The sequence below is a fragment of the Protopterus annectens genome, chromosome 8.part1 (genome assembly GCF_019279795.1).
Source record: "Protopterus annectens isolate FY-2018-M chromosome 8.part1, PAN1.0, whole genome shotgun sequence".
NCBI classification, from domain to species: Eukaryota; Metazoa; Chordata; order Ceratodontiformes; family Protopteridae; genus Protopterus; species Protopterus annectens.
This window is the reverse complement of record NC_056742.1, coordinates 491449710-491473878: the sequence shown is the minus strand read 5'-3', so window position 1 is coordinate 491473878 and position 24169 is coordinate 491449710. Positions and strand designations below refer to the sequence as shown.

Genomic DNA, 24169 nt, shown 5'->3' with positions numbered 1-24169 from the left:
CGGACCAACTTAAGACAGAGCCTGGTCGAATAAAACCATAGTAAAATTTAAACAAGACATATTAATATATATGTATGAGGGACACAAACATGCCAAAATATCCTGTACCTTGCAAATATTACTAATGTAATGTAACTAACTTTGTAACTGTCTGCAAATTCTATTATTGTAATGTAACTAACTTTGTAACTGTCTTCATGAATACTGTCTCATATCATACTAATGTTAATTAACTAAGGTTCTGTCTAACTGTTAATGTTAACCAAGAGAATGTATTGTAATTATTTGTGGAGCTTTTCTCCCCCGGCCTCCGCTGAAAATGGACCTGTGTCCAGTCGGAGTATCCCGGTAAACAAATGTAAAATAAAATGAGAAGAGGTAATATGTGACAATCAATGAGCTGGTATTGTAGATAACACCAATAAACAAAGGCATAAAGGCGTCAACTGCTAATAGCAGACGATATACTTTGAAAACTATTTATACGTCATGTACAAGTGAGAGCTGCTGAAGCCTTAATGTTTTAAATCCTAAGCCAAGCACATGTGGTTCTGTTTTAAAAGGCAGGAAGATGCCACAACTGACACCCCTTCAGCATAGTACCAAACCGATCATTCACGACTTGGGTACATGCACAGCTCTCAACCGTCCATCTTCAAAGTGAGGATCACTACCTCTCATAATGTGGAAAAATGCGCAAAATATGGAACACTTGCTAACTGCGTGCTTACAACTTCTAGGAAGCTCATGGAATGATTGCAATGTGGCATTTTACTTGCAAAACAGCTTTTTGATGAATTACCAAGATTCGTTTATATTTTCCATGGATATCGGTTTAAAATAATAGCTAACACTGAGATTATTTCAATACTGAACTTCGAGAAACATGAACTTTTAAGACCCGAAATGAGAAGCTTTCCATAATGAGGTGCACTTGAGAAGCACAGATACGTGACTTTCGTACACTGTCACACCAAAGCAGATGCAACTTGTAGCCTATACAAATCACATGCAAAGCTTGCCTGTCTATACTGATATACACGTCTTGAAGAAAGTGTGTCGGGCACATTGTTATGCTACACGCTAGAACCAGTGTATTGTTTCCGTTTCCGGGTTATAGGTAGTACACATGATCACCAGTTTCAGTGGATGTTTCCTTGTTTGATAAACTTCAGTAAGTGAAACTTACGTAGGGTGTGTCGCTGTAGTTTGATTTGCAGGCTCTGTAATCCAGATTTCCCCATGTGAAGGCCTGTCGGAGTATCAGATCCCCGTGACTACTTAAGGTAGTATCAGTGCCTCACGGAGTTTGTTTAGTTTGATACACGTTATGAATGTAGTTGTCCAGACTTCTTACTTGCTATCACTAACTATATAAAGTATAGTATTTGACATACTTTGAAAAAATAGTGTTACTCTTTCTGAGTCTCTGTCTTAATCTTTGAATGTTATTTTTTATTCTCAGAGGTTGAGAGATGCATGTAACACTGATGTGAGAATGAAGCTACACCAGTTTAACATGCCATTATCTGCACACAGTTCCGCATTTCAGGAAAACCTTCCCAGAAGTGCGTAGCGCGATACTTAAATTATACTCCATTTAAGTATAAGATATAATCTGATCCATTTAGCGCGATACTTAAGTTATACTCCATTTAAGTATAAGATATAATCTGATCCATTTAGCGCGATATTTTCCTGTAGTGGAAACAGCTGTAACTTTATTATTGACAGCAGCAGGATGTACTAGTCGAGTAAGACTCCAAAGCTACTACGAGTTACAGTTCGGATTCTTACCAGTGAAACCACAGCAGAGAGATGTTGCTCTCATCTTACTTTCTGTTCCTAAAATAGAAATGATAGTTGAGTAGCCAGCTACAAAACTGATACCTTGTTTACGTAAAGATTTTGAAGTTATGACAACAGATAAGGAATTACTTGTAATATAATTTTTTATTATTGAGCATAAATCTTGTTAGTACGTACCATTGATTTTATCTGGTGATGACTCTGACCGCACCAGCACTGATGCTATTAACACAGTACATTATGTAAAGTGTCAGTGCACAGAAGTTCAGATATATGGGAAGGAGCAAACGTCAAAAAATGTACAACATCTGTTGTACTGTATTTTATGTGCCAAGTGTTCTGCATTCCCATCTATCTGGAAACTACAGTTTAGTTAAGATTGCTTTTGACCCGTGAATATAGAAATAACATTTTGTTTGCGTTCTCAGATTTTTTTATGCCTGTAATCTTTGTCATGGTAGTAGAAGGTACTTGTACCAGTCTATTACCTTGTTTAACAAAAAAAAAAAAAAAATCAATGCTCTAAAACATTTTTGTCCTCTAGAAACTAGCATTATGTCACCCCCTTCCACCTGTCTTTACTGTTGTAATTCAGTTGTTGGGTAGAATTCGGTGAGGTGGATGCAGACTGAGACACTTTTTTTAAAGCTGTGGGCATGGGAAAATCCAAGGGTGTGATAGTGGGGCTTTTATTTATAAACATGTTTTTCATTCCAGTTTGGCAAGACTGTTCTTAAGCCAGTGTGCTGCAGGCAGTCATTTTATTGCAGAGAGTGACCTGCAATTTATCCAATAAGGCATAAGAGACAGAGCTGTGAGTCACTGTCTGCCCAGAACATTAAATAACCTCAAATCTAATTTAGTATTCAGAGCATTTACCTTTCTAAGAATAAGTTTCAAACAGTTGCAAGGAGAGACTTGGATTTTTGATGCAGGCCTTTAAGGAGAATAACAATAGTCATATAAAAGTGTGTGTGTGTGTGTGTATACACACACATATATATATATATATATATATATATATATATATATACATATATATATACATATATATATACATATATATATACATATATATATATATATATATATATATGTGTGTGTGTGTGTAAAAAAAAATATATATATATATATCAGAAATTATCTTAAGAACTAAGCCAACATGGGAACAGAGAAAGGAGATTCTGTGCATAGTAATGACTGCAGTTAGGGATGTAGACAGTAGGCAATAGGGGGCTAGAATGTATTGGAGAAAACTGGCGACAGAACCAAGGTATTAGAGCAAATAACTAGAGAAGGAAAAATGATAGACTGGGACAACGGTAAGATTTTGTTTGGACTGCAGGTTAGAGTTTGCCTTCTCTATCAAGGATTGGTATCTGAGTGAGTATAGGCCAAGAGAAAGAAATGGGGGTTCCTAAATGAAAGACCAGCACTTGGAGATTAGAAAGGATTTGGAAGAGAGACTGGATAAACAATTAACAAAGAAACAGTGGGAGGATATATGTTTGTCTCCCCAAATGTGCAGCAAAGTCTAGAAGGTGTAGGATTTTTGCATGGAACTGTTTACATAGATATTTTTATACTCCAAGCAGCTCCAGACAATTAATGTTGGAGGTGCGACAGGAAAGATGGAGTTAATTGATAGCATATTTTCTGGGAGTTTGTCGAGTTGCGGAATTTAAGGATTCCCTGTGGGATGCGCTGTCAGAGATGCTGGGTGGGCAGAGTGACGTGACGAGAGAGATGATTTTTCTGAGCTATGACACAGAATTGGAATTGCGTAGACATGATAAGGTCTTTGTCTAATGATGGTTGTCAAAAAAAGCAGTTACTAGAAAATGGAAATCGAAGTCTAAACCAACTGTACTAGAATTAGTAAATATAGTAACAGAGATAAAACAACTGGAATTGAGATATTTAGAAAAGGATAGAAGCAAAATACATAGGAAAATAGGAACTGTGGGAGCAAAACATACAGGGAAGGAATGAGTTGTAAAACAAGGCAAGACTTAAATGAGCTATATAATGTTTGACTGAAAATGATTGGGTAGATTATAAGTGACATAAAACTTTTGCAACTGGGAATGTGTGATGTAAAATGCTTGCAACTAGGATTGTGTTGGTGTGGATTGTTTTCATTTATATAAATGTGTGATTGCTTATGTTGTAAGTGATGGTTTAATAAAGATGTTTCTTTAAAAAAAGGGCAGGAATTAAAAATTCGTGTAATGTTACTTAGATTGTATGTTATAGCAATGAAGTTTAGTTTTGTTTGTAAACATGAGCTTGATAATACAGTTTGATTGCTTATATATATATATATATATATATATATATATATATATATATATATATATGTGTGTGTGTAAATTTGTTTGTTACAAGTGATAATTCAATAAGAGCGTTTAAAAAAAAAAAACAGTTGCCAGGCTTAAATGCAATACAGTAGTGAATGCCATTGCGATGTGCAACCAGTATCGTGTAATTCCCATCGTTTGCATTTAGAGATTGAGACTGCATTATGCTAAGAATTTCTTCTTTTCCTAAGATGCAGAGATCTCTGAGTTTTCTATATATTTTTCTGAGGAAGTGAGAGCTGTAATATGTATAAGTGTGTGTGCGTGTTGGGTGGGGAGTCTTTAAGCTTTTTTTTTTTTTTTTCAATGTTTTGCATTGGATATGCTTCAGTTTTGACAGTTTCAGTCTTGTGTGGTTGTCACAAAACAGCCAGTCATTAGTCAAGGAGCCTTCGAAAATATTTGTGTTATGGAAAAAATTGTAAGACCTGTGTATTAACATAACTTAGTTTCTGTGTGTGTGACTCTGTCACCATTCTTTTATTCATTAAATTGTACATTTTCATCCCTTGTTTTATATTATAAGGTTTAACAAAATGTCCACATTGGCTTGCTTTCTTTGCTTTCATGGTTTGTATATACGTGTATCTTCCCTTTTTCTGCTTTCTGTATCTTTCTTTTTCTGTTTTAATATGGTGCTTCCGTTTTCTGTGTTACGGTTACTTGTATGCTGCTGTTTTTTTTTTTTTTAGTTTTGAGGGCTGTAGTTATACAAACTTTTTATCTCTTATGTGCCTTTCTTATTTGGAAATCGGGACGTTAACATGTTTTGCTGCACAATGTCTAAGGTATAACCTTTTTATTTACAGTGTGTGTTTAAGTGTTCATTTTCATTTGTGTAAATGCGTATGTTAGTACAGAACCTTATTAATGTTTTGTGTGCTTTTGTACCTTTTGAGTATCTGAATGGTAGCTTTATTTTTGTAAAGGGCCACCCGGTGGTGTAGACATTGGCTGTAGATCGTCACTGTGAAAGTGGCACCCCAACCCCATGTGAAAAATAGGGAAACGTGGTTGTGAATGGATGGATGGAATGTTAGTATTCAAGCTTGTTTCTGATGTTTACAGACTCTTACAAGAACTGCTATTTTTATTTATTTGTTTAGTAACAGGGGAGTATTTGTCCATGAGTGTAAGTGAGCTACACCCATTAGTGGTAAAGGTAATCACTGAAGTGATTAAATTATTTATCGTTATTCAGAATCGATCATAAATGCTGTATCAGGTTGTCACTGTCCTTCATACCTGTCTATAAAGGCAGCCTCTTCCTAAAGGTAGAGAAAATGTAGCTGTTGTAGGTGGACAGTGAAGCATAATTCCAGGATATGTTTTTGATAACAAGGTCGTATCCCACAAAGTAACTACTTGGATGTTGTGCTGTACATCAGACATTAGATGCAGGACATGAATGACTCAAAGCATCCTGCAAACACACTAGGGCAAAATCGACCAACTTGATACAGCATAAAGGCTGGACAGATGTCTGACTAGGAAACTAGGCTTAAGATTTGAAAAGTTGTATTCATTCCCAAATAGTTCTGTGCTTATAAAAGGGCTAACTAATTTTCTGAAGACTTTATTACATCTTTATATGCTCTTGCAAACACTTGCATCAGAGTACCAACATTTACCCCTCACAGTTGAAAACCCACTCGCTTACATTTCCATGGTGTTGGTTGGCTATGTTCAGAAGGCAGAATAAGTGTGATTAACACACTGTCACACAAACTGTAAAACTTTAGCTGCTTGTGCTCCATCTGGGTACAACCTATACTCTTGTCCCCTGTCATTTGACTACCTCTCAATGCTTCCTGTTCTTTATTGATTGTTTACCAGCACTGTTTTGGTGAACAGGTTAAAGGTCCCCTCAATGCTTGCTAGTCTGATCATAACTAAGATTCACCTCCCCAAGCTTGCTTTTAATGCTAATCAGAAAGGCATTAGTTCTGTCCCGGATGAGCTACAGTAGTTAATGTCACAGCAGCTCATTCTGCATGTTGTAATGGCTATGTTTATACAGTACTCAGACTCACTGTGACGTGGTGCTGCAATACTCAGACCGTCTGTCATTGAGATGTGGTGCTGCAGCAATACTCAGACCGTCTGTCACTGTGACCTGGTGCGTATAAGTAGTGCTGTTTCTGTTCGTAGTACACCCTGCCTAAAGTATTAGTGGAGCTTACAGGCTAGTCGCAGTGTCCCCTTATAGGTAACTGAGATATGATGATGTAGATTACAAACTGGACGTTTAAATCTCTTGACTGATAGCTATTTGTGATCCATTATATACTTATGATTTGTATATTATTGAATTATAGTAGTAATGTGTTTTTGTGTATGTTTTATATATTTATTTGCATTTAATTGTGTAGGTACAGAATGATGGAGTCCATTTTCTTTGGAAACGTGAAAGAAAAAGCTCCACTTCTTATTTTATTTGTTAACTGGGTGGACAGACTGACCCTTGGGTCCTTTTCAGCCTTTTCCCAGGCTCTTCAGACCACAGATTAGATTTTTACAAAACTCTGAATAAATAATTGGCAGTATTAATGAACATATGTTACACTTAGTACTATGCAGTATATTTTTATAACTGTAAGGTAAGTACAGAGCAAGATGTGGTACCTCACTTGGATATCTCAACAAAAGATTTCACAATTGTTATCCCCTGTGTAATGACTCTAGGTCAAAATGGCAAAGTCTTGATAAGTGCACCCCAGATGAAAAATGCATAGATTCTAGAGGGATCCCAGGCAGGAGAAGATGATACTGAGCAACTAATACCAGTTAATAAGTAGGGGGTGTGGTTTACTGACTCAAAATCTAGCTCTAAAATGCCACCCGTGCAGAGACTACCAAGTCATTATAAAATATATTTGTTACCTTTTATGTAGTAGATAAGGTACTAACAACCCCCGTACCATTAAAAGAGATACTAACCCCCCATACCATTAGATGAGTTACTACTAACCACCCCCACCTGTACCATTAGATGAAGTAGTTTTAGCCAACCCCCTGTACTATTCGATAAGGAACTAACCACTCCCCAATACCGTGTTGTACATCTGATAAAGGTCAAGATACTACCCCCCCCCATATTATGCTGTACATCTGATAAAAGGTACCCCCCCATATTATGTTTTAGTTCATAGTTCTTATGTTGTGGTTGGTTTTTGTTTATATGATTAGAAGGAGATCTGAGGTGAGGCAGAAGTTGTGGATATTTCTGCTGGCAGTTTTTGATTTGATGCATTTTGAATTGTGCAGACGTGATGATATCGGTAAGTAAGACTACAGATGTAAAGCACTCACTTACCTGTAACAGGTGCTACTATTTTAAGTAAAGCTAGATGGAGAAGATATATTTTAGTCCTCGATCCTTTTTTGAGAAGTTTTTCAGATTTGGAAGTCATTTCCCTAAAGTGGAAAGATTGTAAATAGTCATCAGGAGTAGATGGTGGAGTTAAAGTACATCGATACTGTGTTATATGTAGTACTGACTCTTGGCAGTGATACAATTGCCTGCTGTGTGTCTGTGAACATGTAACTTGAAAAATAGTTAGTAGGGTGTCATCTGTCTCTTAATGTGTAACTTAAAACAGTGTGGTACTGTTGTTTTCTTTAATAATGTAAGTCGTCATTGGGTATGCATTAAGGCCCAGGTTGTGGTCAGAAAGGATCACTTTACCACCAGTTTACTCAGTTAACTAATTAATGAAGTACAGTACAGTAAGTTATGAATTCATGAGCTAGCACCAAAAATGGAAATGTTTATGGAGAATGGAGAGATGATGGGTGTATATAGTTATAGATTTGGCGGATACCTGCATTACGGACTATTGATTCACTATGCAGAAATATGCAAGATACAATGGTTATACAGCAGATATTCTTAGTGACTGTAGGTAAAGAATTCACATCTGGACAAAGGGCATGATGGCCGGGGGCTGTAATCCTGTTGTCAGATGCTGGATTCCACATGATGCATATCTGGAAATGACTTGTATCCAATTGTAGGACCCTGGCTGTGGGCAGAGCACAAATAATACCTTAATCATTTTTAGAAAACGTAAGCAGCAAAGCAAATACCTTTCTTATGGGTGACTTTAAATGTCTATGCATACATTGGTTAAACATTTACTTCCAACAGCAAATATGCCCAGAGATTTATGAACTTCGTAAATACCAATATTCTTGGCCAAATTGTGGCTGTAGTCACCAGAGGTGCAGTCTTCTCAATGTTGTCCTCACAGGTGTTCTCCTTGTACCTACCCCTCTTGTACTTACCCCTTTTTACCCACTTTAGTCCAGTCTGACAGTCATGCTGTGACCTTCTCTCTGAACTTCTGCTTTGCAACCCCTAATAACTTCTCTGCTTTTAGGGGTTACTCGCGAGACACACGACTCTCCTAAACAGCGTGCCACTCAACCAAAGCCCCTAAGGCAAAACAGCATGCCCAACACACTAGTCATAGGTGACTCGATAGTGAGGCACACAGATGTCCTACTCACTAGGTTGAATAAGGAGAAAACAGTCAGCTGCCTGTCAGGCGCAAGGTTTCTGCCACATAATGTAAGCACTTGGGTCCCTCGACAACAGGTACAAATGTGACTCTATCATTGTACATGTGGGTGTAAATGACCTGAGACATATCTCCCTGGACTACATGAAAAGAGACATAGAGGAGCTCTCGGATTATGTAGCCCAGGCGAGTATGACCCAAGCCCTGAGCAGCATCCTACCATTACCCAAAATGATACCACAGTACAAGCAGAAAATGATTGATTTCAACAATTGGCTGTTTTTGGTGTCATTCTAAGGGGATCCAGCCTGGGGTGACATGATTGGCAGACCTCAATGCTTTGCCAGAGATGGCCTGCATCTGTCACCCCTGGGCTTGCTGGTACTGGCCAAGGCTCTTGCTACCCCTATAGTGCCTTTTTTTAGGTGGTGTTCCAAAGACCAAATTACCGCCGTAACAAATGCATCAGAGAGTCATGCTGCTCAGTGCTAGAAGTCTAAATCTCAAAATGCAATTGCTCAAAGCACTCCTTAAAATGGAGAACGTTGACATTTGTGCAGTAACAGAGACCTGGTTCAGGGCACCAGAAAGCACCTCTACACTACCAGGCTATAACTCATTCCACACCTTTTGGCCCCAGAACTTGGACCAAAGCTCCAAAGGCAGTGGTGTTTCCATATTCATAAAGAATGCACACACCTCCAGACTACTATCCCAACATAACTCATCTGAGATACTTCAGATGCAGCTAACGCTGGGTAAGACAGCGATTCCGGTTGTACCCTGCAATAGGTCCCCAGCCATGTCCCAAGTCTCGTACTGCACGTTCCTAAGCACCCTGGAGAATATTAGGGTCCAACTTAACACTGTCATACTGGGTGACTTCAACTACCCCTCCATTAACTGGGAAAGCTACTCATATGCTAATACACTTGCCCAACGTTTCCTGGAATTCATTAATTCCAATGCCCTGGACCAGCTCGTTCTTACCCCAACTAGAGATAGCAACATCCTTGGCCTGGTCATTGCTAACATGGGTGACCATTGCTCTGCATCAATAGTCAACTCCTCCCTGGTTAGATCCAACCAAAAATAATCCCTTTGGAAATCCACATCCCTCCCACCCCCACAAAGGTAACCACCATGAAAAACTTCTCCAAAGCTAACTTTGGGCTCCTAAAAACAGAGGTGGCTAACTTCATGGCACCCACACAAATGGAGATCAGTTGCATGACTGCCGAGTCATACACCAATACACTGTACGAACACATTCACAAATGCATGGATCTTGCCTTAGAACCAAGACACTCTCCTCCAAAAAAAGGAAGCCAATCTGGTGGTCCCCTGCCATAAACAACCTCTACAACAGGAGGAGGAAACTGATGCGGAATAAGGTGAAGTCCCAAGGCCGGAAAAACTCCTTTATCAGCCTCAACAAAAAGTTGAGATCCCTCATCAAATTCTCTAAAACTAGCTATGAAAACAGAATTGCAGCAGATAGTAAAGAAAACCACAAGGCCTCATATAGTTATAAAAAGTCACAAAGCACAAACTGAAGCAGATAAACACAAAAGCCAAAAGAAGTAGCTGAATTGAACTCACTCAAAGTATTGCAGGCTGCAAATCACCACACAGTTGTAGAATGCAGAATCCGCTTTATTAACTTCAGACAAAAAAATCCAAGGATGGACGCTTTCGTCCAAAAAGATCTAGACTTCATCAGACAATTTACCCCACATAGTTACTTCCTTCTTATACATTCCAAACAGGAAGTTCCGCCCAGTTAAAAACTAATCAGTTATGTCATTAAAAGCACAATATTTACAGTCACCGAATTTAAAAAGCAGACAAACTATACAAACTGAAAAAGTTCATGGAACACACCACCCTAAAACACACTATATATAAACACTGCTTTATAAAAATGACAATTTACAATAAATATTTAAATATGTTGAATGTGTTAAAACAATAAATATGTGTGATTAAATACTAAAAACTAGATATAGTAGAAAATGTTGAGAAATAAATACACTTAACATAAATACTGAACATGTGATATTAAAATGCATGATGGAGAAATATATATATATATATATATATATATATATATATATATATATATATATATATATATATATATATATACACACACACACACACTATCTTTCTAGTGCCTTTAGTTTTAAAATTGGGCTAATTGAAATATGCTCATTCAGGCCTGGCCAGTTCCCGGCATTCAAACGTAATTGCCAGTATAATTCGCTTTTCTCAAGTAATAGTGACCATGCACCACCCCTCATGTTGATACTGATATTGTTTATAATAAAAAATTGGAACTTATGGTCCTTATACTCCAAAACATGTTTGCTAAGAGAATTTGTTTCTTTTTTATTCCTTATGTCATATAGATGTTCGTATATGCGATTTCTTTTTTAACTTTCTATCAGTCTTGCCTATGTAAAAGCAAGAACAGGTGGTACACATGGCACAGTAAATCACTTTCTCTGAATTATGTAACAAAGAAATTTACTTACAACAAGAAGGGGTGGCTATGGGGTCTGCATGTGGTGGTTTATATGCAAATATTGTAGTTAGGCAATGGGAGAAGAAATTTCTTTTTTCTTCATGCTATTTTGAGCACATCAAATTTTACACCAGGTTTTTGGGTGATATGTTTGTACTGTGGGATGGACCTGTTAATGCTATTGATGATTTTATAAATTATATTGGAACCACCACAGAATTTCTAAAGTTCACCTATACCAGAGACCTTGACAAAATTTCCTTTTTAGACGTCTTTCTGGAAAAGGATTATGAAAATAAGAGGTTTGGTTCAAAAATCTTTAGGGAAAGCACGTATTCAAACTCACTATTGCATTTTTCTAGCACACACACAGTCACACAAAAGAAAGCAACAGTTAAGGGGTAGTCCGTGCGTGCAGCCCGTATGGTATCTGGTATCGATGAATGTTTAGATGAATGTGACAACTTGAAAAATATGTTTCAGAAAAGAGGCTATCCTTGTAAGTTCGTTACTGATATAATGACTGAGGTGGTTAACAAGAGAGAGCGTGGGTTTTATGTACCTTTACTTTCTTGTGGTATGACTGACAGTGGGCCTTCCACCAGTAACCAAGAAACTGACAGTGTTGCAAGTAAGAATGATTATAAGACTTCGTTCATCACTGTATTGACTCAAGACAGTTACATAGTAAGAAACATCGTAACAAAAAACTGGTCTATTTTGAGACATGACAAGAACATCAGACCACTAATAGGACCGCAACCTATTATAGTATATAGGAAAGGCAAGAATATGAAAAACATATTTAAGAGCAGTAACTCTTACCCAAACCACAGGTCAGGTTCTATGAACACACGTGGCAGATGTAACTATTGCAGTTACATTAAACAAGGCAATATTTTTGAGATCAATAATATCGAAAACAAAATCAGAAATACAACTGTAATTCGGAGAAAGTGATTTACTGTGCCATGTGTGCCACCTGTTCTTGCTTTTACATAGGCAAGACTGATAGAAAGTTAAAAAATCGCATGTACGAACACCTATATGACATAAGGAATAAAAAAGAAACAAATTCTCTTAGCAAACATGTTTTGGAGTATAAGGACCATAAGTTCCAATTTTTTATTATAGACAATATAACTACCAACATGAGGGGTGGTGCATGGTCACTATTACTTGAGAAAAGCGAATTATACTGGCAATTACGTTTGAATGCCAGGAACTGGCCAGGCCTGAATGAGCATATTTCAATTAGCCCAATTTTAAAACTAAAGGCACTAGAAAGATAAAATGTGTGTGTGTGTGTGTGTATATATGTATATATATATATATATATATATATATATATATATATATATATATATATATATATATATATATATGTGTGTGTGTGTGTGTGTGTATATGGGTCTACTTCTATTCGCTGACAGCCCATTTCACTGAAACCCATTTCGTTGACAGCTCATTTCATTGACAAACATTCTAGGTGGGGCTGTGCCCCACACCCCCCACCTATATATAACAACTCCACAGTCGCACAACAGTGGGAGGGGCGAAACCCAGGTTTTGCCTTGAATACTTTTGTCAATGAAATGAGCTGTCAACGAAATGGGTTTCAGTGAAATGGGCTGTCAGCGAATAGAAGTAGACCCGTGTGTGTGTATATATGTGTGTGTATATATATATATATATATATATATATATATATATATATATATATATATATATATATATTTCTCCATTATGCATTTTAACATTTTAATATCACATGTTCAGTATTTATGTTGTGTATTTATTTCATAGTTTCATGAGGGCAGCCACGGTGGTGCAGTGGTTAGCATTGCCGCCTCACAGCAAGAGGTTCTCCGGTTCGATCCCTGGCTGGGGTGCCTTCTGTGCGGAGTCTGCATGTCCTCCTTGTGGTCGCGTGGGTTTCCTCCGGGTGCTCCGGTTTCCTCCCACATCCCAAAGACATGCTGCAGGTGGATTGGACACTCTAAATTGGCCCTAGGTGTGCATGTGAGTGTGCCTTCTGTGGAAGGTTGGGCGCCGGGCTGGCAACTCGACACCGTAAAACTCCACTGCCAATCAATGTGCGGACAAGGTGATCTGCTGTGGCGACCCCTAACCGGGAAAAGCCGAAAGAAGAAGAAGAAGAATTTATTTCATAGTTTCATAGTATAGTACTAGGCTATCTGCCCTGGAGCATTTGTAAGCCTAGCCATAGTGATGTGGCATTTGCCACCCCATGAAATGGTACAAAAATGTACAGAATAAATTTAGAATACTGTGTCTAGTAGTGACACAATGAAGGTCCCCTTATGTAATAGAATTAGTTTACTGTGCCCCTGTCTAGCAGTGACACCGATGTGACCCCTGGGGTAAACTTACGATCTCCCATCCACTCATCAAGATTTCTGTTGGAGAGTCAGTGAGGGGCTCTGCCTAATACGAACTGGGATCTTGTTCCAAAGCATGGGAAGTCTCTGGGTTATGAATCTATCCCTCCAGCATGTCCTATTCATACTTGTGCCGAGGTTTAAGTCTTTAGCTCTCGTGGTCCTGATGGATTTGGATTTTTTGAGGTGGAGCATGTCCATCAGATCCTGATTGGACATGGCCTTGTACGTCAGGCAGAGATCACCTCTGAGCAGGCGGTATGATACTGAATAGAGGTGAAGTTTCTTTAGTCTGGCAGAATAAGACATATGTTGGAGACCCTTGATCCTCTTGATGAGGTACTTTTGTGGTCTCTCCAGCTGTTGCAAATGCCGGGTGAGGTACATAGCATTGTACATCATGGGTCTGATGAGGGAGGAATATAGGGGTACAATGACATCCTTGGATCTGGATGTGAATCCCTTCATGATGAGGTGTGCAAGGTAGAATGTTTTTCTAACCACTTTGGCAACGTGGGTATCAAATGAGAGGTCGCTGTCGACTTGGGTCCCTAGGTCTCTGATTACTTTTTCAGTACTCAGTGGGTTGCTGTCTGTGATAATTTGTGGGTACTTTGGTTTTCCCAAAGGGGATGACTATACATTTTTTGGCATTTAGTTTAAGGCCGTGACTCCGGCACCAGTTGTCCGTTTCTGTGAGATCTTTTTGTAGGATGTGTGTGTCTGCTGGTGTATCAACTATGGCGCCTAGTTTGCAGTCATCTGCGAACTTTGTGAGCCACAGCCCTCCCATGTTTGCTTTAACATCTGAGAAATAAATGCCGAACAAGAGGGGTCCCAGGACAGATCCCTTTGGGACACCACTTGTGACTGGCTTTGAGTCTGACATTGCTCCAGCGATTTTAACTTTATGGGTTCTGTCCTTTAGCCAGTTTGCAACCCATCTAGTGACATAAGGGTTTACATTTAAGCTGTTGAGCTTATCTATGATGCCTGAGTGGGGTATTGTGTCGAAGGCCTTAGCCAAGTCCAGGTATGCTGTATGGACTGCTTTGCCCTCGTCAATGGCTCTAGTGACTGTTTCGAAAAAGTCAACCAGGTTTAAAAGGCAGGATCTGCCCTTTACAAAGCCGAAATGGGTGGGGTCAAGTGTCTGTAGGTCCCCTATGTCTCTGTTTATGAGTTCCATAATGATTCTTTCCATAGCTTTGCAGACCAGGCTGGTTAAGGTTATGGGGCGGTAGTTTCCAGGGTCTGTAGAGGCACCCCTCCTTGTGGAGTGGGACCACTGTTGCTGTACGCCAGTGTTCAGGTACATATCCCGAAGTAAGGCTAAGGTTAAATAGCATTTTTATGTGTGGGTTTAGCTCCTCTTGGAGTTCACGTAACACGCAACCCGGGATACCGTCAGGTCCCATTGATGCTGTGTGTTTTTTTTTTTTTCTACTATATCTAGTTTTTAGTATTTAATCACACAAATTTATTGTTTTAACACAGTCAACATATTTAAATATTTATTGTAAATTGTCATTTTTATGAAGCAGTGTTTATATATAGTGTGTTTTTAGGGTGGTGTGTTCCATGAACTTTTTTACTTTGTATAGTTTGTCTGCTTTTTAAATTTAATGACTGTAAATACTGTGCGTTTAATGACATGATTAGTTTATAACTGGGTGGAACTTCCTGTTTGGACTGTATAAGAAGGAAGTAACTATGTGGGGTAAATTGTCTGAAGTCCAGATCTTTCTGGATGAAAGTGCTCATCCTTGGATTTTTTGTCTGAAGTTAATAAAGTAGATTCTGCATTCTACAACTGTGTGGTGATTTGCAGCCTGCAATACTTTGAGTGGGTTCATTTCAGCTGCTACTTCTGGCTTTTGTGTTTTAACTCCTTCTATAGTTATGTAAAGAATCTTTACGGCAATACTCTGATTTGCTCTGGGCTACTGCACAATATTACCTCCTATACCGAGCCAACAGATATTGCCGATATACTGTTCGACAGATTCATTGGCAACTTTATCCCCCCAAGGGACCAGTCACAATACCAGTAGATTCCCAGGCATCCAGTATTACTGCTGCACATGTTAAAACAGCAATGTCCAAGGCCAAGAATACAGGTTCTATGGGACCTGACAATATCTCTGGCTGTGTTCTACATGAACTACAGAGTGAACAGGCACCTCACCTGTGTGTTCTGTTCAATTACAGCCACATATAGGCTTTGTCCCTACAGAATGGCGCACTGCTACAGTCATCCCTCTCCACAAAGGAGGAGCGACTACAGACCCTGGGAACTATCGCCTTATTAGTCTGACGAGTCTGCTATGGAACGCATCATCATGGACCCAATAAACAAGGGTATAGGGAATCTCCAAACTCTGGATCCCACACAGTTTGGTTTTCTGAAGGGTAGATCATGCTTGCTCAACTTCTTTTGAGTCAGTCACCAGAGCTGTGGATGAAGGCAAGGTGGTTCATACAGCCTACCTTGATCTGGCCAAGGCCTTTGATATCATTCCCCACTCAGGAATCATAGAAAAACTTACTAAGCTAGGCATCAACCCCTATATCATTAGGTGGGTTGCAAACTGGCTCACAGGTAAAACCTACGGTGTGAAAGTAGCTGACTTCAAGTCAGACAGCTGACCAGTCACAAGCAGAGTCCCACAGGATTCGGTCCTGGGTCCTCTCCTGTTTGGTATCTACCTCTCTGCAGTCCACGCTAACACGAAGAGACTCTGGCTGACAAAGTTCGCAGACGATTGCAAGCTGGGAGCTATTATTAACTCCCCAAGTGATGCTGACATCCTACAGAAAGGCCTCACAGAGACCAATGACTGGTGTCAGAACCATGGCCTTAAGCTCAATGCCAAAAAATGTGTTATCTCCTTTGGGGAAAACCCGGTTCCCATGAATTACCACATCGATGGCAGTCCACTAAACACAGAATGCGTTATAAGATATCTGGGAACACAGGTTGACAGCAACCTCTCTTGACCACCACATTGGTGGTCAGAAAGTCTTTCTTGATGGCACATCTCATTACTAAGGGTTTTGCATCCAGGAAGAAAGAGGTCATTGTTTCTCTCTACTCTTCCCTCATTAGGCCAGTCATCGAGTACAATGCCCCATTTGGCATGTACCTCACTAAACACCTGCAACAACTGGAGAGGTCGCAAAAGTACTTCACAAAGAGGATCCTAGGCCTTAAACATTTGTCCTATATGGACAGGCTAAAAAAAACTCCAATTATTCTTTGTCTCATATCGCCTACTTAGAGGCGATCTGTGCTTGACTTACAAAACCATGTCTGACCCAGCTCTGTTAGAAATGCTACATCTAAATAAATCCCCAATCTCTCCACACCACATGCTCCAGAGACCTCAACCTCATTACCACAATCAACAGAACATGCTGGATGGACAGATTCATAACCCAGCGACTGCCCATGCTATGGAATAGACTTCCCATACATGTCAAACAGATCACCTCATTGCCCCTCTTCAAGAGCAATCTTGATGATTAGATGAGAAATAGAAAATTCACCTCGGGATCACTCCAGTGGCTTTACTCGACAGAGGCACTGGGAACTAAGGTTGGGTGGCACAATGCCAGGTTAATCCTATGGGCTAGGCTTGTGAAGTCCTCAGAGGCACTGGGAACCAAGGTTGGGTGGCACAATGCCAGGTTAATCCTATGGGCTAGGCTTGTGAAGTCCTCAGGGCCATTTAGCCTAGTACTCACTAATGAACCAATACAGTTCACTAATATTATTGACTATCACGAATGCCTGGACTGCCCAGTGAACCTCGTACATAAGGTTGCTGCTTTTCAGTTTTGCTTTGCTTCTTGTCGATAGACACACTGAGTAATCTCTGCTAGTCCAGTGTGGACAAACTGGCAATTTTAAAAGTAAAGGTGGAACTACAATAGCAACAAACTGCATAAAGAGGAAAAAAAAATCTCTTGGCCATTTCTAAAAGATGTATACTTTATCATTATGAAAATAATTTAAAAAATGTGCCTCAGACTTACCGTTAGGAATTGTAAGGCCAGCTATGAACTTTATAGTTGTCCTCTGAATTAGTTGCTGTTCTTTTAAAGTGTTTTTCAGCTTTTTCTTAGAAAGCTTATCAGTAGCTAAGAATTCTGCATAAACATACCTGTAATTCCTTTTCTGACCCCATGGACATTGCTAATATATATATTTTTTTACTTAACTGTTGAGGGCTTGTTTAAAAAAATCACAATAAAGAAACATTTTACAGACCAATTCTCTTCCAACTTCACTCCACCTGCCCTTCTGTCTCCCTCTTCCTCCATTCCCTCTCACACCTCCCTTCCTGATATCATTCCCTTTGTCACTTCCCAAAATTGAGTGCCAGTTCATGGGCCCTGATGTATTACTAGATTATTTTGAGAAGCGTGCCTCTGTCCACTGGTTGCATCCTTTAATGTGTACAGAACAAGTGTTGTCGTGCCTTCCGATTATAAAGGCAGACCCTCTGCTAACCCTGGTATGTGTACAGAATGGCTGTCGTGCCCTCAGATTATAAAGGCAGACCCTCTGCTGACCCTGGTATGTGTACAGAACGGCTGTCGTGCCTTCAGATTATAAAGGCGGACCCTCTGCTGACCCTGGTATGTGTACAGAACGGCTGCTGTTGGGCCTTCGGATTATAAAGGCAGACCCTCTGCTGACCCTGGATGGGTATTACAGGCTTATGAGTCTCAATAATATTTTCAAATTTATGGAACATAAACAAGTAACCAGTGATGTAGCCGACTAAATATTCACGGATCCGGACCAGTTTGGCTTTATAAATGGCAGATTATGCCTGGCTTAACATGGTTGAGCTTTTTGAAAAGGTCATTGAGACTGTTGACAAGACTATACTGTCAGTGGTCCTTATGGTTTTGATACTATCTTCCGTGCTGAGATTGGCAAACATCCTCCCCCAACTCAACATTAATCCACACGTATTTTGATGGTTTGGTAATTGGGTAGATGACCGAACCGGCACTGGTAAGGTCAAGATTATTTCCGTAACTAGAAGACCATCACCAGGGGTATTCGACATGGCTCTCTCATGGGCCTCATCCTGTTTGGTATATACCCCTCTGGCATAAAAGCTGATTATCCACGATCTATGGCTAACCACGCTTGTTGTTGACTGCAAATTGAGTACAGTTATCAAATCCTGTTCTAATACTCAAATTCTCCAACAAGGACTAGCCCAAACAAATGATTTGTGTGTTAATCATGGGCTTTCCTTCACTGCTAAGAAATGCAGTATAGTTTCTTTTAGTAAATGTGGCATTACATGTATATGATGTCCCAATAGCATCTGATACTGTCACTAGGGACTCTGGTACCTTTTTAAAAAAAAAAAAAACTGGCCTAGAGCACCACGTCTCTGTGGTTGTTGGAAAATCCTTCTACCCTGCATAACTTCTTTAGCTTCATAGTTTTATACTAAGCTTATGACCATCAGGGTTATATAAGCCTAACCATGCAACTCAACCCAGTTTTGTCACACAGTTCTTTGACTTCCTATGTGGTGGGGTACCTTTAGTTGCAGGTAGGTAAGGGTATGTGGGGGGTTATGTTAGTTGGACACAGGTGGGGCAGTAAGTAAATTATATTAATCCCCATCAGAGACATGGGAACCGGACCAGGAGTGATTTGTCATTTCCCATCCAGTGATCAAGGTTTCTTCTGACTAGGGAAAGGGATGAAGTCTGCTTCACATAGATGGGGAGCTCGTTCCATAATGCGGGAATCCTTTGAGACACACACCAGTCTCTTCAGCATATTCTGTTTGTCAGAAGCAAAGTTCTGGTCCTTGAGTCTAGTAGTAGTGGTGCTGTTTGTTTTGTGTTTCTTGTTGAGTCTGAGAGCCTTTGTCCCTAAGAGTTGTTCTTTCTGATTTTGGCCTTGACTTTTTTTTTTTCTTTTTCTTTTGTTATATACTCCTAAGGTAAGGATTCCACCAGTGGAATTTACTTTTGGTTTTAGATCTGGACTTGCGTCTGGTAGGTACATCAACCTCAATGCAGCCATTTACATTTTTCTACAAGATGTTGTAAATAATTCTGCATAGGTAGCTGTGTTTTCGGGTGCCATGAATTCTGGTGCTTAAATTAACAAAGGTGGATCATCAACTGACCCTGAGAATTGTAGACCCATAAGCTTGACTAGCCTCATTTGCAAAGGCATGTAAGGAATCATTATGGACCTTATCAAGGACATATGTAATCTCCAACCTCTAGACCCAACCCATTTTGGATTTGTAAAGGGTAGATCATGTCTGTTAGACCTGGTTGACTTCTTCAAGAAAGTCACCAAGGCCTTGGACAAGAGAAAGACTGTGCATACTGCCTGCCTTGACCTAGCCAAGGTATTTGACACAATCCCCCAACTCTGGTATTATTGAAAAACACTCCCAATTGGATATTAACCCCTATGTCAGCAGATGGGTAAACATTGGGTCACTGACAGGACACATACTGCCAGACTGGGTGATTTCAACTCCAGCAAAAGACCCGTCACCAGTGGTGTGCCAGAGGGTTCTGTGCTGGGCCCTTTATTGTTCAGAATTTGTTTCTGAGACATCTTGGCAAATGTGGACAGCCTGTGACTGACCAAGTCTGCTGATGATTGCAAGTTGGAAGCAACCACGGAGTTCCTCAACGATGTTAATATACTGCAGAAATGGTTACCGTAGACAAATGATTGGTGTCAAAGCCATGGATTGAAGCTAAATACAGAAAATGCATTATTACAAAAAATGCATTATTATTCCCTTTGGGAAAGCTAACATTCCTGTTAATTACAATATGGAGAGCAGCCCCCTTAAGTGTAGACCCAGTGGTACGTGATTTGTGTACTCGGGTTGATAACAATCTGAACTTTGAACACCACGTATCCACAGTGGTAAGGAACTTCTCCTATGTGGCACATCTCATAAGTAAAGGCATCGCATCTACATCTGAAGATGTTATAATTCCATTATACTCAGCCTTCATCTGACCAATAACAGAGTACAATGCTCCCTTTTGCATGTATCTAATTAGACACTTGCAACAGCTGGAAAGACCACAGAGGTGTCTCACCAAGAAAATACAAGGTGCTCAAAACAAGTCTTACAGGGATGACTGAAAGCCCTATTACTGTACTCTGTTTCCTACAAGCTGTTGAAGGGTGACCTGTGCCTGGCTTTACAGAACAGTTGCTGACCCAGCTGTGATGGAAATGCTATACATTTGTAAATCAAACTGCACAAGGGATTTATGCTATACATTTGTAAATCAAACTGCACAAGGGATTTTAATCTAGTCTCTGACATGAACAAATCATGCTGGCGAGAGAGAGACCTCTCTCAGAGACTACCTCACCTCTGGAACAAGATTCACATTCACGTGAAGCAGACCCCCTCCCTGACCCTCTTCAGATGCAACCTAGATCAATGGATGGGTGACTTTTAAAATCATTCCTGGGGTGGAACCCACATCCCTCATGGACTGGGGTGGCACCCACATCCCTCGTGGACTCGTACCTCTGCATACTTCACTCGCCCAACTATGGACAGTTGGGGCAACTGTGGATGAATATGGTTAGGCTTGTAAAGGCACTTGCTCTGTTAGTCTAGTAGCCTCCTGTGAACCTAGGAAAGTATGAAAATATATCATTAACAAATCAATAAATATATCATTAACAAATCAATAAATATATCACGAACAAAGCAATAAATATATCACTAACAAAGCAATAAATATGTCATTAACAAATCAATGATTGTGGGTTTCTTTTCAAGGTCCAAATAAGATGCCGTCCCACTTTATTCTTCCCTTATTAGGCCCATCATTGAAACCGTGCCTTTTTGACATGTACCTCACTAAGCATCTAAAGCAACTGGATACCTGCTGTAGGTATCTAAACTTTATATTGCAGTACTGCATAAATATCAACAAGTGGATCGGCAAGTGCCTACCAGTTATAGTATGTCTGCAACCTATCTGGTGTTTTGAAAGCAATTACAGGCAGTTTTGTCTAGTAAATTTCCTTTCACTTTAGCCTTGAAGCCATTCGGTGTTGTTTGAAAAACTATTTCTGTAGGTAGTCAATTCCATGTTGTTGGCATGAATTTATTAAGTGCCCTTGTTCCTGTGGAAAGCAGAGTACTTCTGTAGCAACCTTTAAAACTGGATGGGTGATCACAAAGTTTTATGTGAAGAAAATCTGGCAATGTATGTGTGAGACTTATTACTTTAAGTCCTGGAATAGGGAGACTGAATGGCCACGAATGCAGACTTTATTTATTTTTTTTTGGACTGGGTTATTCTCATTGGGCCAAAGGCCTGACTTTCAGGGGAGAGACGAGGTGGTAGTTGTACTGATAATGGGAAGCTTGGCCAGGGCATCAGAGAACTTCCCCTACTCTGTGATAAGTGCAGTGGGGGCTCCTACATGCACTTGACCACCACCCTCATCCAAAGGGCAATTCAGCGTCTCATCCCCTTTTTATTATATTTGATAACTGGGTGGAAAAGGTGGTCCTTGGTCTTTTTTATGCCTCATCCCAAGCCTGTAGAGCAGCCGTTGTAGTAATGTTGTGAAACAGAATAGTGGAACGTATAGCAAGGTATTCAAGGACTTCTAACATGATAAACAAATGTCAATTAAAACAAGTTATGAAAAATAGACATAGATATTCACATACTAAAAACTTGATATACTAGATGACAGATTACACACACAAGTCTTGAAACCGTTCTGGACATATTTGCAATATCTTTTTGTAGGAAGCTTTTCAAGTCATATTATAGCAGATGGAGAGCGAACAGTAAAATTTTTATTTACATGTTATGCTGTGATGAGAGACTTTTATTTACTATAATAACTGATACCTCTTGGCCTTACTTTCCTGTCCGCTTGACCTCAATTTCCTGTCCGCTTGATATGATGTATATGCTTAAACTACCCTTTTTCTTTGCAATGGGAGCATGATGCTTTTTGAACAAATATATATTTTTGAAACTGTCTAGTATGTCTTTTTGTCTGTTTTTTGAATGACAGAGGAATCCATAGTGCTGTGGTCAGTCTAGAGAAGGCTCTTTCACCAGTAGTGGAATTACATCTGGGTATTTCTAGGGGTATGGCTTTATTGCTGTCATCTTGTAGTGAGTAACTTTTTGTTGGGAGTAACTTTCTTGTCTGATTTGCAGTTTGGACTTCCATGGTTAGCAGTATTCTTGATTGAGAATTTTGAAAATTAGACAGGGAAAAAGGTTGCCCTTTCACTGACTGTTGGCCATTTGCAGTGTTCCAACAGGTGACATTGGTGGGTTTTTGGTCCGTGCGGAGGACAAATCTGCATATTTTATTTACTATGAGTATTTGTACTGCAGTGGACTGTTTATTAAATATGGTCCTTATTCTAGTTGGGGTATTAATACATTTTTGGCTAAATCTTTGCGGCTTGTTGTATTTAGAAGATTGGAGATTTTATAAAAAGCATTTGCATTTAGTAAGGGTTTTGGTAATGGTGTTAACGGTGTGTTTGATGAAGGAAAGTGAGGTGTCTAGGTCTAGAAACCGCTGCTTTAAGACTAATAATGGATGAATATTGCCATTTGAGTCAATTATTCAAAAGTGGGGATTTTTTTTTACATTACCAAGATTATAGTGGTAGATTTCAGGGTGTTAGTGCGTAGTCTATATGGTGTTTGACGTCTGTGGTGATGTCATTAATAAAGCGAGAGAATAGCAGCGGATCAAGAATAAAACCTTTAAGGATACCTTGAGTAGAAAGGATGACATTAGAATAATCATGGAATCATTTATCCTGTGGGTAGTTTGTAACCATCCCATTGTTGTTTTCCTGACATTAAATTTGAAGACTAGGACTTTGTGGTTCACAGTTTCAAATGCCTTGGTCATGTCTGTGAAGAGCCTGTCAGCTTAAATTCATTCTAGTTATTGCAGTTACTGTCTCTGGAGCTGTATGAGGAGGTGGTGCTAAAGGCTTTTCTGAAGCCATGCTGGACATGACACAGAAGGCTGTAGTTTAAATATTTGCTTGTAAATAAGTTTCTCAACTATTTTTGATAATGGGCAGAGATCTGCAAATGGTCTAAAGTTTCTGTTTTTTCGGGTTGGCTTTTTCATGGATTGGTATTATGATAACATGTTTAAAGGTTTGAGGTTAAGTGCTAGATTGTAGATGTGTATAAGGCAAGGACTTGCTTTGTGTGCAGCAGCAGCCATTTTCAAGAATGTGGGGTGCAGTGTGAATAATGCACTACCTTTATTATTGAATTCAGTAGAGCCTTAGTAGGTTTTTGGGCCTTAGTAATTTTTCGGAAATGTGTGTAAAATAAAAAGTAGGAGAATATGCTGCTATGATGTAGAATTGAGAGTTCTAGAGGCTTGTGAAATATAGTAGAATATAGGGGAGACTTAAAGGGGGGAAATGTCTAGTTAGTTCATGTATTGTGTCTGTTAGGAAGCTTCTGTACTAATTTTTAAAGTTATGAGCATTG

At 39.4% G+C, this 24169-nt stretch overlaps 1 protein-coding gene across 2 annotated transcripts in view; it reads left to right on the top strand.

Moving 5' to 3' along the window:
* Positions 1-1166: 1166 nt before the first annotated feature.
* UTP4 (UTP4 small subunit processome component) overlaps positions 1167-24169 on the top strand; it is an 881210-nt gene continuing 858207 nt past the window's right edge. The window contains exon 1 of one of the 2 annotated variants that reach the window (XM_044082023.1): positions 1167-1286. The gene's annotated coding sequence lies outside the window, so the exon portion shown is untranslated. The remainder of the gene's footprint in view (positions 1287-24169) is intronic. The other variant, XM_044082022.1, reaches the window with a different exon arrangement.